We start from the raw sequence: 17638 nt of genomic DNA on the forward strand, positions 1-17638 counted from the left end.
TAACTAAAATGAAGAAAGAAAAAGTAAGGCAAATGAAGAAGAAACAAAGAAAATGAAGAAAGAACAAAGTAAAAAATGAAGAAGGAACAAAATAAAGAAAAATGAAGAAGGAACGAAGTAAAGAAAATGAAGAAAGAAGAAAATAAAGATAATGAAGGAAGAATGTACAGAAAACGAAGTAATAAAGAAAATGAAGAATGAACGAAGTAAAGAAAATAAAGAAGGAATAAAGTAAAAAAATGAAGGTACAAAGTAAAGGGAATGAAAGGAGAAAGTAAAGAAAATGAAGGAGGAACAAGTGAAGAAAATGAGGAAAGAGTGAAGTGAAGATAATGAAGAAGGAACAAAGTAAAGAGAGAAAACAAGAAACAAAAGAAAATGAGAATGAAGAAGGAACGAAGTGAAAACGAGGAATGAAAATTTAACAGAAGAAAAATAAAGAAAAAAAACAAGGAACAATTAGCAAAGAAGTAGTAATAATAATAATAATAATAATAATAATAATAATAATAATAATAATAATAATAATAATTTAGGGAGTAAGTAGATGAAAAAAGAGAAAACCAAACAACAAGAAAAATTTCACAAAAGTATGCCGAAAAGGACACCGTAGCAAAAAAAGATCACAAATACCTTAGTGATGTAAGAACAGCGGTAACCGAGATGTCGTCATCATCAAAATAATCATCATCATCATCATCATCGTTTTCATCAGTATCATAGTGTTTTAATGGCATAAAAATTACTCAATTTAATAATATGAATCGTATCTTTATCCATACTTTGCTTGATATAAAAACTGTTTGCCTCCGAGTTTCAAACACCAAAAAAGTGAAGGTAGAAATGCTGCAGAGGTTGATTATCGATCACTTGGACAGTTGGGCAATAATTCTAATAACCTAGTTTCTAGGGGCAGCTCATTAGCCACTGACAGGAGAGATTGAGCTAAAACTTCAAGTTAGGTAACTGAAAATTAACCCAAAACTGAGGGAAATAAAAGCGTGTAACATATCCACAATTTAGAGGTGGGGAGAGAAAATAAAACCACATGCAAAAAAAAGGCCTGCTATTTTCAATATACATTCTACTGTTTTAATGAAATTGGCTGGTTCATTTATTCTTGCCCCCTCAATGCATCTAAAAACTTTGCCGTAGCTTTGAATTACGACGTTGGATTTATTTGCTCTGAGTCCGGGGCGGCTGAGGGGAGGGATGAGGGCGCTGCCTGCAGTGTTTGTGCTTGCAGACATGCCTGCCACGTCGAGTTAGATAGACGTTGCTGTTACTCTCTCGCGTTGCCTTTCCTCGTTTAATAACACGCTATATTTGATGAGATTTTCAAAGCACCGAGTGAGAAAGGATATATGCACTATTTAAATTAGTTTTAGCTTGTTATATGCATTTCGTTTAAAGCGTTTTCATTCATTTTGATAAAAAATACCAGCTTATTATATGCACAGAATTAAATACCATTTTGTAAACAAGTGGAAAGGAAAAGTAGTATGCGGATAAGCACTATAAATTGGTGATTTAGCGACGCTGTATCAATTACCACCTCATTTGACGTCAATGGAATTTATAGTACGATGAGACCGAGGATTCGCTATGGAACATCTGACATTCGCTTTGCAGTTGGAGAAAAACTAGGCATTCAGTCAAGTGGGAATCAAGCTCATGCTCGAGAACACCTTCAGATCAGCAGACAAACGCGCTATCGTCAAGTCATGCCGGCGAATTATAAAATATTGTTTTACACTAAGTGATATGCAGGTTGCTCAAAAAAAAAAAAGTTAACTGGAAGTAAGCAGAGCAGAACCAAAAGCTTTGTGTGTCCATTCTTACACAATTACAAGAACCATCATTTTATTTTACTAACATTTCTAATATTAACCTGGCTATACCTTTGGATCAACGATTAAGAACCGGAAACACCGTTTGCTACCTCCTTGTCGATGATACTGGCGTAAAATACAAACTAATCACTTTACTAGATATAGGGGGGAAGAAAAGTAGTTCATCCATTTACGTAAACTAGGAATATCGCGATTTTGAGTTTGATCATTTTCATTAGGTTTTTGTTTAATCAAAATACAGTACAGTACTAACAATGAGTGTTTTTACTCACGAACTGAGCTTTCCATACGGACGTATTCATTATGCAGTGTATATTATACTGTCTACAACACATTTGCGGACACTATAGAGAATGAAGTTAAATTGAAAAATAATAATCATAATATGGATATTTAAACACATTTTAAAAAATGGTGGCTGTTCATTTCGATACAGGGTTCAGTTCTAATGTGCATAGGCTATTATCGCACTACAGACTATTGTACGTAATTCCAATTACCAGGTTCGTACTTCGTATCAGTAACTCATGTTGAAATAATTCTGTACCTACTCTATAAAAGAGACCTTACGTACTGTAAATTCAATCTTCACTTCTGCCCGATCCGAAAAGATAAAATTACTCAGACATGCTATCTACTGTCCGTCCAAGTGGTTACGTCGCAGCGTCGTAGAAAGGGAGGAAATCACGTGACAGTGAATTACTTAACGAGGGCCTTTTATTTAAGTTATTTTAAACAATTGTATGGGTATAATATTACGTAGACGTCCAATTCCTAACAGAAATTAATGTTCCTAGAAAAGAGCTAAGACAGTCCAGCCACTAGCATTTACAGAGAGGCGAATAGAAGCAGGTGGGGGAAACCAGGATGCGACGTAGGCAAATGGAAAGTGATGCAATATTGAAAGCTCTTTCGTCAGTGGAAAACGCGAACATATTTTTGGAACGTACTGTTTACTATTGTTTACTATGACTGTATATGCGGTCTTGGATCTGTGTGGAGAACGGTTGAACGTCATTAGTAGAAGGGGTGGGAGTGAAGTACATTCAAAAACTCAGGTACAATAAAAACTGAAGTAAAAATAAAATGATGTCCCTGTATATGCTCCGCATGGCATCCGTCATTGTTCACTACGTACTCCGTGCGGTCAATGATACGCGTAACCATGACAGCACACTGATAGGGCATATGGAGTTACAGCAGGTATCACAAACTCACTATTTACACGCAGGTTATGAAGGGTACGTGTACCGGGTAGAAGCGTTCTTCCTTTAACATACCCACAGAAAAGCGTTACACACCGTGAGGTCTGGACCTCTGGCAGGAAAGGGAAAAGCAGATCCTCTGATACGACCCAACTTTTGGCTATGTGCGGAGGGGCTCCGTCCTGCTGGAAGACTTGCTGCCAGAATTCCTGATCTCACAAAAGGTCTATAAATCGCCATGAAAGCATTCTTCCTCCCATCTCGATCACGTCTTGGAGTCGAGTGGGCATGGAATCATCAGGACGTATTGGTGGGGGATTGGGCCAATTTTTCCGCGCATGTGCTTCTTTACTTGTGCCTCCGGGAATCGAACCCGGGCCATCTGGTTTCGCGGTCAGACACGCCAACCGTTACTCCACAGGTGTGGACTATAAAATTAATTAGCAGGCACAATTTGTATTCTATAACTTTCAACTTACAGATATGCCCTTCTGAACCTTTTTATAACCAATAAATAAATAAATAAATAAATAAATAAATAAATAAATAAATAAATAAATAAATAAATAAATAAATACCTCGTTTTAAATAGACATATGTGCGTAGTAATCACAGAACTTATGACGTAACGTCAGGAAAGACCACTTTAAGGATTTATGAAATTTCCATGTCAACTTCTTCCGTGTTACGGGTTTAGCTATTGATGTAAGTCCCCAGTTGGTAACAATGTTGTGTTTACATGTCAAAAGTAGAGACAAGTCATTGCATTGTTGTTGTTACAGAAATTGATGTTTTATATGGTGCAGGTTATAGTGAAACAAAATTTCTAAAAGATTTAGAAAATGATTATGCACAATTTACAGAGAGCGATGGAAGTGATTATCATATGAACAAAAGAATACTACATTGTAATAAATGTGTTAGCTAATTATCCAGTGGAACAAGACTATGAGGAACAGTGACAGTGACATTCAAAATAGTCAATTTTATTTACTGAAGTTGTTCGCTTGTCAGTTCGCTTGTTGTCACATTCCTGTAATTTCTCACATGTCCTGTAATATCTATGCCAGTTATTTACCTTTTTATATTATAACACTTAAATACTGTAGTAATTTACAACACAAGAAAGGAATAAAAGCTATGCAATAAATCGTTAACTGATTCTTTAATGAGGTAAGACTGATCAAGGAATGAGAAACGCTGAAGCGACAAAAACTATCCTTATTCCGTCTAATATTTACTCGTACTTACTTACAAATGACTTTTGTGCGAGATCGTGCGTATTTGCTTGGTTTCCGCACAAAACCAATCCGCGGTAAGTCTAAAATTCCACATTCACTATTCCCAACCTAACACACATAACAATTTCCCTCTTCTTACCACATAAGTGACATATTGATTTCATTGCTTTAGGCTTCTAACATATTATTTTTAGAGACGTTCAATATAGTAATAATTATAAATTGGAAACGTACCACTGCAATTTCACCTAAATTGCACTGTTAATTATTTTTTTAAATATTTGCGAAAATTAAGTAAACTCTACAACTCCACTAAAGTTACTGGATTCGTGATGCAAGTAACATGAAGGAAGCAGTGAAAAAATCAACAAGATTCCAGATGCCGATGTTATTACTGCAATATGTTATATAAATAATATTGTTAAAATATTAAAATGAAAAATAAATCATTACATAACCTTACCGTTTGTTTTAAGTTCGCATTTATGGACTGGGGGGAAAAAAAGACGGACGTATATCACGGCTTACTGGAGTATAGTAAACACAGAAACCATTTTAAAGCAACAATGTTGAAGATAGATATTTTTGTTTTCCAAATTTGCCGTCATTGAACAGAAACTAATTAGAAATTCCTCTTTCAGGTATGTAATAAATGTTCTTCGCACAAAATAATGTACGATACACGAGCGGTATGTTTTCTTTCAATTCTCGGAAATTAAAAAAGCTCAACTACGTTTCGCTTTTTCAAACTTTTCCTCGAACATAAAAACTTCAACAGACCGCTCTTGTAACGCATATTACTATTAAGGAACCCGCAGGTTCATTGGTGCCTTCACATAAGCCCACCATCGGTCCCTATCCTGTGCAAGATTAATCCAATCTCTATCATCATATCCCATATCCCTCAAATCCATTTTAATATTACCCTCCCATCTACATCTAGGCCTAAGGTCTTTTTCCCTCTGGCCTCCCAACTAACACTTTACTGTGGTCGTGCCAGAGAATCAGTCCCATTCCGAAGCTTATTGTACGGTTTCATAACAAGCTGTTTTTTTTACAGTGATAGGTTAGCCCTTCGCCCAACCTCCAAGCTGGAGGACCACTCCTTATCGGTTGTCCACGACTGCTTATTCAATATATTCGCAGCTATCCTGCATATCTGGAGGCCATCTCCTCTATCCGCAACCTGAGAACGCGCCATGCCGTGGTGATAGGGACTCTCAATACATGGCCCGTCTAATATTTATGAAAGTTAATTTTGCTTCCTGAAAATATGTAAGTAAATAAATAAATCAAGTAAGAAAATAAAAGATTAAAAAACATAACAAAAATAATAGGAAAAAGCGTATTTTATGTTTCATCTATTATTTTCATGCATGATGCTAATAAAAATGCATAATTATGTTGGAGTCATAAATGATCCCAAACAGGGTTTACTTAATTCTGGAGGAAGCAGGGTACTAGGACTAAATTTTGCTTTCTTTAATTTAGGATGCTCCCTTTACTTGCATTTAATTTTGGTTTCTACATTCAATTGCAATTATTATTATTATTATTATTATTATTATTATTATTATTATTATTATTATTATTATTATTATTTACTGTATTATTATTACTATTAATATTATTAATATAACAATAATTATTAATTGTAATTATTGTGTGTAATTAAGTTACCACACATGTCTGGATATATATTATTGGTTTCATTTGGATAAGTTAATTAAAAATTAGTTTAACATGATAGTAATAGTTATGTCTCGTGACCAGAATATTCCAAGAATGGAAATATAAAAATTTGATATTTTATCCTTCGAAGAGGTGGAAAAATTCAAATGTCTTGGAGCAACAGTAACAAATATAAATGGTATTCGGGAGGAAATTAAACGCAGAATAAATATAGGAAACGCCTGTTATTATTCGATTGAGAAGCATTTGTCATCTCGTCTGCTGTCAAAAATTCTGAAAGTTAGAATTCATAAAACAGTTATATTACCGGTTGTTTTGTATGGTTGTGAAACTTGGACTCTCACTTTGAGAGAGGAACAGATATTAAGGGTGTTTGAGAATAAAGTTCTTAGGAAAATATTTGGTGCTAAAAGGGATGAAGTTACAGAAGAATGGAGGAAGTTACACAACGCAAAATTGCACGCATTGTATTCTTCACCTGACATAATTAGGAACATTAAATCCAGACGTTTGAGATGGGCAGAGCATGTAGAGCGTATGGGCGAATCCAGAAATGCATATAGCGTGTTAGTTGGGAGGCCGGAGGGAAAAAGACCTTTTGGAAGGCCGAGACGTAGGTGGGAGGGTAATATTAAAATGGATTTGAGAAAGGTGGTTTATGATAATAGAGACAGGATTAATCTTGCACAGAATAGGGACCAAGGGCGGGCTTATGTGAGGGCGGCAATGAACCTGCGGGTTCCTTTTAAAAGCCATTTGTAAGTTTGTTGTAATTAAGTTATCACTGTCACACAGTGTTGACCCATTTGGAATGTAAATTTTTACAGTCATAGTCATTTAATAGTTTAATTACAATTTCTTTAGTTGCATTATTTTTTATTCTCACATTCTTTGATAAATTTATATTTTATTTATCTCTATATTAATCTGATTCTGTTTTATCTTCCTCTACTTTATTCTTGTCTTCTTTATCATGATCTTACATATCTTCGTGTTTTTATCTAGCTTTCATCACCACGTAGATTGTCCTCATTAGCATTATTTTATATACCCATTGTATTTCCTATTCCCATTCTTTTTATCCCCCTTTTTATTATCATCTGACTTTTCACCTTTCTCTTTTCATCATCATATCTTTTTTTTTATTGTTCCTTTTACTTCTTTTTTCTCTCATACAGTACGTTTCAAGTTTCAATTTTCAAAGTAGAAATGATACTAAAGTTCTTATTTATAAATATAATGAATCCAATTAAGTCAATTATGTTGTATTAATAAAATTCATACATAAAAATTGAAATAATTTTGAATTGTATTCTCATAGTTATGAAACAATAAGTATGAATTCTTTAAGATTGTTTGAACCAAAATGAAACACTGCTACAATATTTAATCACAGTAGTAATTTAGGCCTGTTATTATTCGGTTGAGAAGCTTTTATCATCCAGTCTGCTGTCAAGAAATCTGAAAGTTAGAATTTATAAAACAGTTATATTACCGGTTGTTCTTTATGGTTGTGAAACTTGGACTCTCACTTTGAGAGAGGAACATAGGTTAAGAGTGTTTGAGAATAAGGTGCTCAGGAAAATATTTGGGGCTAAGAGGGATTAAGTTACAGGAGAATGGAGAAAGTTACACAACACAGAACTGCACGCATTGTATTCTTCACCTAACATAATTAGGAACTTTAAAACCAGACGTTTGAGATGGGCAGGGCATGTAGCACGTATGGGCGAATCCAGAAATGTATAGGTTATAGCGTGTTAGTTGGGAGGCCGGAGGGAAAAATACCTTTGGGAAGGCCGAGACGTAGATGGGAAGATAATATTAAAATGGATTTGAGGGAGGTGGGATATGATGATAAAGACTGGATTAATCTTGCTCAGGATAGGGACCATTGGCGGGCTTATGTGAGGGCGGCAATGAACCTCCGGATTCCTTAAAATCCAGTAAGTAAGTAAGTAATTTAGGCACAAGAATATGTAACAAATTTATATTTAAATATCCTAATCTTGCCAATTCTATTATTTATTTAACCTGGTAGAGATAAGGCCATCAGGCTTTCTCTTCCCCTCTACCAGGGGATTGATTACACCTATAATATTAAGAAAACAATTACAATTATAATTACAATTAATATTAAATTTACAAATACAATAAAAATCAAAGTACTAAAAGATTAACTTATTAATAAAAGCTAGACAGTTTATTGTAAAAGTTAAGAAGAGAGAAGCATTTCTTTTATTGATTAAGTAAAAATTAAACCCACTCTACGCAGTAAGAAAATGCTTAATAAGTTTGCTTTTGAACGCTACTACTATTAGTTCTAGTATTAAATTTAAAAAGTTATGTATGGATTTCATAAATAATGAAAAATTGTAAATTTACTGCGTAGTAGACATAAGACAAATTGAATTAAATACTTCTTAATTTCTATTCAGGAACCCGCCCCTGAGCAAGAGTTCTATTCTTTCAGGGGTGAGTTCAAGTTTTTTCTGTTTTAGTATATTTTATGTTACAATTGTTAGCAAAATAAGTAAGTAAATAAATAAATAAGATCACCTTCATGAATTTTTATGTTTCCAAATGATTGATAATTTTCTGTGTGTTGAGCAGTAAAGCCCTCTCTGGGAAATATCTAACATTTGAAAATGGGAACGCTATATGGAGAATAGATTTAAAGTTACGTTCCAATTACTTTCACATTAAATACATTATGAAGTGTAAATATTTATACATATATTGATTATGAATATTGTGGTTAAATTAATTATTTTGTTTGTGTTACTTATATTTGAATGTGGTTATAGTATTCGTAGGTTAAATAACGGACCTTCAAACCAAATTCTGTCATATTAAATATTAGCCTACACAAAATCCACAGAGCTTTGAGGCTATAACGAGAGTAACGGAATATCCACACATAAGTATCAATCTAATTTCCAATTAGATAAAGTTTAATTAATTATTGCGACTAATGAAACTGAACAAAAAACTTCGATCTACAGATCACCACTTATCCTGTAACTGACATGGTAATTCCAATGATACAATAATTAACTATAACTGTATGTCAATTTTGTATTTAAGCTTACTAGAATTTGAGAGCCTACCGTTGGAATTTCGTTCTGCTCAGTGAAACAGATCTAGGCCTACAATCGAAATAGTCGTTTTCTGTTTGTGTGAAATTATCTCGGGTATTTTGGGATGGACATACGTGAGAAATATAACGCTTTAATTGTGAAGTACCGATTTTAAGCAATTGCAGAATAATTCTGTTAAATACCCCAAACAATATCACAACTTACGCAAAGATTAAATTTCACTGCAGGTAAACATGATGTATTTGCAATATTCATACGATTTGTTATTGAAACAGCTGTCATAATAGTCATCCTCATCACATTGTGAGGACCAAATCCAACTATGGAACCTGTTATTTGTCTGTGTATGGAACAGGGGTCTACAATGTTTCTGTGTCGGGAATAAAAATAGTTTTAATCCGAATTACACAAATGAAGTGGGTAGGCAATGGACACATACATAAAAATCGTTAATATTCTTCTTTTCGAACTTAGAACATGGCGCTACAGCCCTTTGCTGGGCTAACACCGACCAGCCGGCTGCTAGTCTCACGTCCTAATGACGAAGCAGAGGTGGACGATCATCCAACCAGAATGGAGGTATCGTGTGGTTAGCGCGATGATCCCCCCAGCCGTTATATCTGGTTTATGCGTCTTTTAGCAATTATTATATTTCATTTTTCAATAACTAGGTATGAAAATTCTATGGTGATAAAGAAAAAGAGATTTCGAGAATTTAAGATATCGCTTTTCTTGATTCCGTAATACCGAGCAGATGATTTCTAATATACCGTCTGTGTCTATTTGTAACAGATAACTCATATACAACCGAACAAGTTTTGTTTACATGACGTAGATCTATATATATGAACATACTTAAGAAAAGTTTCTGGTTATAGCTTCACATAATGATAACACGTTCAAACTTTACTAGAGATATCAGACTGACAAAAAACCGTCAACAGCAATGAAGATAAATGGGTAACGTAACTAGTTAACTAGCCGACAACAAACGACTCGTATAATGCGATAGAATAAAATTGGAAAATGAACGTTAAAAATTAGTTTTATGGACATACAAACATTATCACACAATCGACTAACTTACCATTACAGAAATTTTGAAAACAAGAGCTATGATTTACTTATCAGATAAATGTACCTAGAATTATAGTTTTGAGGAAAGTCTTAAATAATTATGATAATGATGATGATGATGATGATGATAATAATAATAATAATAAAATAATCCGTGGCGCCACAGCCGTTGAAGGCCCCAGACCGACCAGCCGGCTGCTGGCCTCAGGTTCACATGCTGAAGCAAAGGTGGACGATCATCCAACCAGAATGGAGGTACCGGATTCCGCTACCTGTCATAGCTCCCCAAGTACATCATGATGCTGGGTGGGCATCGGTCCCATACACTGGCCGAAATTTCATGAGAAAATTTCTTCCCCCATGAGGACTCGAACCAGTGCGCATTCCGTAACGCGAGTCCTAATTATTATTATTATTATTATTATTATTATTATTATTATTATTATTATTATTATTATTATTATTTATTCTGGTAGTATTAAGGCCATCAGGCCTTCTCCTCCACGCCAAGTATGAATAGCGAAATATGAATATTTAATATTCACCAGTCTGTTCAGAATCGAATTTTAATAGACTTGCATAAAATTATAAAAATAAAGGCTTGGCCTAATGATAATAATAATAATAATAATAATAATAATAATAATAATAATAATAATAATAATAATAATAACTAGTCTGCTTGTCAAAAAATCTGAAAGTTAGAATTTATAAAACAGTTATATTACCGGTTGTTCTATATGGTTGTGAAACTTGGACTCTCACTTTGAGAGAGGAACAGAGATTAAGGGTGTTTGAGAATAAGGTTCTTAGGAAAATATTTGGAGCTAAGAGGGATGAAGTTACAGGAGAATGGAGAAAGTTACACAACGCAGAGCTGCACTCATTGTATTCTTCACCTGACATAATTAGGAACATTAAATCCAGACGTTTGAGATGGGCAGGGCATGTGGCACGTATGGGCGAATCCAGAAATGCATATAGAGTGTTAGTTGGGAGGCCGGCGGGAAAAAGACCTTTGGGGAGGCCGAGACGTAGATGGGAAGATAATATTGAAATGGATTTGAGGGAGGTGGGATATGATGGTAGAGACTGGATTAATCTTGCTCAGGATAGGGATCAATGGCGGGCTTATGTGAGAGCGGCAATGAACCTCCGGGTCCCTTAAAAGCCAGCAAGTAAGTAATAATAATAATAATAATAATAATAATAATAATAATAATAATAATAATAATAATAATAATAACAACAACAATAACAATAAAAAGTAAATCCTAAGCGCTACAGTTCATGAAGGGCCAAGACCGATCAGACGGCTGATGGCCTCACGTCCACATGTCGAAACAGAGGTGGACGATCATTTTTAACCAGAATGGAGGTATCATGTAGTTAGCACGATCATTCACCCAACCGTAATAGCTGGTTTAACAATATTATTATTATAAAAATGATAATAACAGTAAAAAGTAGATATATTTATTTACATGTAATTCTAAGAGTTAAACAATTACGATTTAGTGTTAAATGATAACATTTCGATCGAAGGAATGATTAACATAATGAAGGAAAATTGATATATTAAAAATAAATATTCCACAAAAGTAATATTTGAAGAAAGAACATATTCTAGAAACGAAAAGCAGTCTTTCTGACAATCGCCTTTTGAAAGTAGTCAATGTCTGATACCTCTTTACACTACAATAAAATACGCTACTTTCATTATTTACCCTATCATAAAGAATGAAGTCTTAAACATTATTTACACTATTGTACACCATTTACATATCCGGAGTTTTCCCTCAGCCCATTAAGAGCAAATGCTGGGTAACTTGCGGAGCTGGACCCTGGACTAATTTCGCTGATATTATCACCTACATCTCATTCAGACGCTAGATAACCATAGCACTTGATAAAGTGTCGTGAAACAAACAATTAAAAAAATGTATAAAAACAGGTCTTCAGACTTTAGTTTGCAGGTAGCCAAAACTTGCAGGACTACCTAAACGTGTGTAGCAAACTTTAAAGAAATATTTACTCCTTCGGATTCGTAGTAGAACATTACACACGCCGCATTTTATTCACCCCTGTCCTGTAATGATGCCACTGGTCATATCTCAACATTGAAGAGTTTTTATGAAAGATTTTTCTTACGACCACTGCACTCGTGGGACGCTGCCCTAGTGAGAGCCTCTTCCAGTTACCTACAAGATGACAAGCAGAGACAAGAGGCAGACAAAAAGGCAGTAACGAGCGTCTGGAACAAACAGAAGTAAAAATGAAACTTTCTATTTCGGTGGCCGAGTGCACGTGTTCGGGGTTGGTGCTCAGCGTCAACCCGAGACGCGTTATTCCTGACCGCGGCGGCCATATAAACACATCGCAACCGTCTCTTGTATTTTTATGCGCTCCCTGAACAAGCGCGTGGGGAGACTATAGGCCGTCAGCCGTCCCCCACCATATTTTAATCCACACAACAACCGGGTGGGTGCCTTCTGCAATACACACTTAACTTCTTCTTCTCTCCTTATTCTTCTTAACAAAAGCACTACTTTATCAACAAAATAATAATAATAATAATAATAATAATAATAATAATAATAATCATTATGGCTCGGATTTTGATCAAAAAGCATGTTTTTTATAGTAAGCCAGAAACATAGCTGCTTTAGTATTTATATGTTATATGATAAACTGAGTGTTTTAAGACATATTTGTTAGCGCATTTTTTTTTGCATTTTTTGCCTGTTTCAACTCATAAGAACATCTTTTGTTTCATTCGGTCATTTTTTTAGGTATTTTCATTTAATTTTGGCCATAAGTCCCCATTATTAATGTAAAATAATGTTTATATTCTTTGATATTTTCTTTACATATTTCGTCCATTAATACCCATTATTTTGTATAATATTTTAATCGTTTTTCTACACAAATATTGCCATTTTAACGTAGTACACCCCATGTAATGGATCAGTCCAACCACCCGTTCAATATAGACTCCTCTATACCTGCTAACTCCGGATAAGAGTGGCCTCGTGGTGGACTACATGGAAACTAAAAGTAGCCTAAAGTAAATCCATGGTGCTACAGCCCATGAAGGGTCAAGACCGATCAGCCGACTGCTGACCTCACGTTCACATGCCGAAATAGAGGTGAACGATCATATATGGAAACTACATCAGGTAAAATAGTTAAAGTGTACTACTTAGAAAAAATTATGTAAAATTTAATTTAATTACTAGTCTAAATATTAAGTGGTACAAAACCTCTTTTCCTATTAAGCCAATTATGTAAGATCAATTTTTAGGGCATTTTAAGGGCATTTTTGAAAGATTTTTAGGTCATAAATGCATTGCTTTTAGAACATTTTTTAATTATTTATAGGTCACCAAAATCCTAGCTCTAATAATCATCATCATCATCATCATCATCAAACTGTCTTTGTCATCCCAGGTGGTGTACTGAAAATAGTAGTGCAGAATCGAGGAAAAGTTGGAAAGTTTGTATAATATTAGGCCTATATACAAAGTTTCAAAATTAACGCTTAATTGCAATTAAAATTGAATAGTGGGAGGGGGTTTCCTCTAAACCCGGAGTAGGAAACAGCTAATCGGAAAAACTCATGAAGTGCTGTTCACATATACAAATGCATGAATAGTTTTACCAATATCGGAATATGTATTTACCAATATAATGAGTGGGCCTACTATCCGTAAACTACGTACAATTTTACTAGTTCTAGAACACATGCAAACAGGAAAATTAATTTATTTCAGGACTCACTCAATTTCTTGCATACCAAGTCAATCCTCCTATGTTGTAAAGCAGCATAAAATGCTGACAGTTGACAGTATCTCTCTGTGCAAAGCTATGGGGCTAATGATGAAAGTCTTTATTGTGATACAGCATTTTCACTATTATTTATATGTAAGGGTTTAATATTACTAACAATAATATTTGCGTACCATTCATTATTTTTTTATATCAGTAAAATGTTCAATATTTTCAAACAGAAAAGCTTCTTTGATCCGAAGAATTTTTTTAAGCTATTTTATACAACTTCTCTATTTTCTTAGCACTTTTTAAACAAAGAACAAATGGAACTGTAGGACGTCCAGAATTTAAAACATCTTTCTTATCCTCATATTTAAGTCTACAAAACGGCATTTCTAATAAATTACAAACTGTATCAATTTCGGAATACATATTTCGCACTCATTTATCAACATTTTCTATGTACTGGTACCTAAGTACTCGTATTTGTACAATAATAGCACTATAGTGATTAAACATATAATATACACTTACATGTAGGATTAATACACTATATACACTTATCACTAATATAGGCTACTCTAAATACATTAAATAATAAGTTAATATATACGTACACAGTATTAGGCGCGCGTTAAACAATCAAATACAAGAGCTGGATCAAAACTGGAGAGCCCATGAGAAGAAAACAACTTTTAAACTTTGCGAATGTATGTGAGGTGTATTCTTGATAAAATAACATAGAGCCAGCTAATTACCACTGCAGGGGTGGTTGCTTGGACAGAGGGAATGAGAATCAGCGTATTCCGAATTTCACCGGTCCGGTGGCATCAATGACGTCACGTTGCAGCTAAATAAGGAACAAAACTGCTGGAAGGATCGATGGCTGTCATGGCGACTGTACAAGTTGTTGTCTGTGCTACGCTAGCAAAATTTTGCGAAATTGTGGTACTCCCATCTCGTTCAAAGAAAAGAGAGCATAAACAATTTATTTCTTGAACCGGTAGTAATAACGGGTCCGTTGACATGTTCGCTCATAAGCCATTAACATATTGTTTTTACATTGTGCTCATTACAAACAATACAGCAGAACTAAAGCAGAACACACCGCCATGACACAACAGTGCACGATGCTATTCGTCTGCTAATTCCCGCCCTATACAAGAACCAATTAGATTTACTGATGGCGGCTGATGGAGACTGCCACCACCTCTGCAAGTTGATGGCACCGGTGGAGCATCAATGACGTCATCGGTGGAATTCGGAACACCGTGATGCCATCGGATTGCTCACCGGTGAGATTCGGAATACGCTCAATACTATTCTCGAGTCAGGTAGTACATACTGTAAAATTTCACAGCCCTTAAACAATAGCCCCCGGCCTTGGAGACCAGCTGCAACCCTTCTCTACCGTTAGATCTGAAAACTGGTTACTCCACCTACAAGTCTGACAGTTCTCCGTAACTGAAAGACTCAGTACTGATATTGCAAGTTATCTTGAAACTTCTGAGCGGGGACAGAGGGGCAGAGGGAAGGAAGCGCTTAACGTGGGTGGAGCCAACTGAGTTGTTTGCGCATGCTCCGCAGCATAATCTCTTGTCAAGAAACATAGAGCTACTTCCTTCACTGCGTACCAGTAGTGTTACCATGGAGCAGCAACCACAGGGTAGTAATTATGGTGAAATCACACCACCGCGGAGAAAAAGTAACGCTGTTATCCATAGCCGAGAAACAGAAATTATCGCAAAAATATAATAAAATTAAGCATTGCGAGGAGGAAAAATTAAACAAATATTTGCTGGAACCTATTGCTAAGGAATATGAGAGAGCGGCTAAATACTCTGGCAAAAGTATTAGTTCCGTGAAGAGAATTAAAAATAATATTGAATTACAACCGAATGAACCTCACACTACTCCGGGAAAGAATAGGTATGTAATGTTTAGAAATTACTGCTATAATAGTTATGTACAATAGTGTGTGTATTGAGAGCGACATAATGAATTACTGTTGCAAGTTATTATTTTCTTATAGTTCTACTAAACATATTATTTCATTCCAGAATTAGACTTGTGTAAAGTTGAAGTGGACGACTTCGATCAACATGTCATTCGGGATACAATCGAAGAATTCTATCGTGTTCAGAAAGTAGTACCTACGATTAAGAAGATAATTCCGAATGGATGATGCCATTGGCGAAATAATTAATTTTGGAACAAGCGATGATGGCAGCAATGATAGGGATATGGATTGTGTATAATTGTAAATTAATGTAAATTCAAATAATAAGCCTGTAAAATATTGTTATAAGAATATGTACATATTAGCTGAAGGTGTAAGTCATGCAGGCCTATATAATGTATAGAAGTAGCAGTAGTAACTCCTCCATTTCCGGTCCTCAGCCCCGATGAGAGAGGAGTGTACACACGATTATATTTAAATACTTACTTATTACAGGTTAATTAAAGCTTGCTACGAAACTATGTTCTTCTCTCAAAACCGGAGTATCGAGAGAAGATGATGTCTGTATTGAACCAAGTTCTTTTACAGTAGAGAGCCGTAAGGTAAAAGAACCAACGTTTTCTGAAAAGAGTCACGTTACCCGAGGGAGGGGCAACCTTGCCGTGCCGTTACGTTGATGAGTACACGCCGTACCAAGCAGTTCCAAAGACAGACTTAGGGGATGTAAGGTTCAAGATAACTTGCAATGACAGTACGCTCTTCACTCATACAATCTTTCTTTAGTGCGTAACGTCACGTTACAATGGAAACCAAGTTCTGTATGAGAATGGGAACCCAAATAATTTCACCTCTACAGTATTGTAAGTTCCAATAGACACTGCTCGGTGCTCGTACCAGTTGATATTATTCTATTCAGCGGACGGTTACAGGTACTATTTATACAACTAAACACTGTTCATAACGACTGAAAAGAAAACTTTTCTTATTTTAGAAATACGGTACCGGTAATAAGTAGAATTAATTATTAATAAAAGATATAATTGTGTTTGACACAAATATGTGAAGTGGCACTTCACCTACTTCACCTGAATAACCGCCCCTGTCACGCTGCCTGTCAAAATTAACTGTGGCACAATAACAATACCGATAACTTAGGTTTGAATCGCTATGTATTTAAATCTCTGTCTCTGCCATAGTCGCCGTTAAAATCTGTTCGGTCCAAGGTATTGCTAGGTGTCTCGTGAAATTTTGAAGCTGTAATTCGCTGGGAGTTTCTTCCAAACGGACGTGCAGTCGAAGAGAATCTTCATTCTCAACAGCCAGAATGAGTTCATAAATATTGAGAGAGATGTACCAGACATAAGATAATCCAAATACAATTACGTATTCTCTTGCAGCAGAACAATGTGAGACTCTGTATCGCTGGAGGAACCATGGAGAAAATCCAGGATTTGGGAGAAATCGAACTGCTACCACATCCGGCATATACCGGTAGCACTGATCCTGCGCCTTCATATTACCGTATGTTGCGATCCACGGTCCACTTCTTGAGTGGAAGAAGTTTTCAAAACTTGGAAGTCGTTGAAAAGGGTATCACCGAGTTCTTAGTCCTTAAAAATGCATAATTCTCAACCGGGATTAAGCCACGAATGTCAAATCCAGTGACAATCATGGCAACCAATCATCCAAGACGACTAACATCAGAAAAATTACCTGGAAAAATTTCTTGGGATGGGAA

The sequence above is a fragment of the Periplaneta americana genome, chromosome 7 (genome assembly GCF_040183065.1).
Source record: "Periplaneta americana isolate PAMFEO1 chromosome 7, P.americana_PAMFEO1_priV1, whole genome shotgun sequence".
Lineage (NCBI taxonomy): Eukaryota > Metazoa > Arthropoda > Insecta > Blattodea > Blattidae > Periplaneta > Periplaneta americana.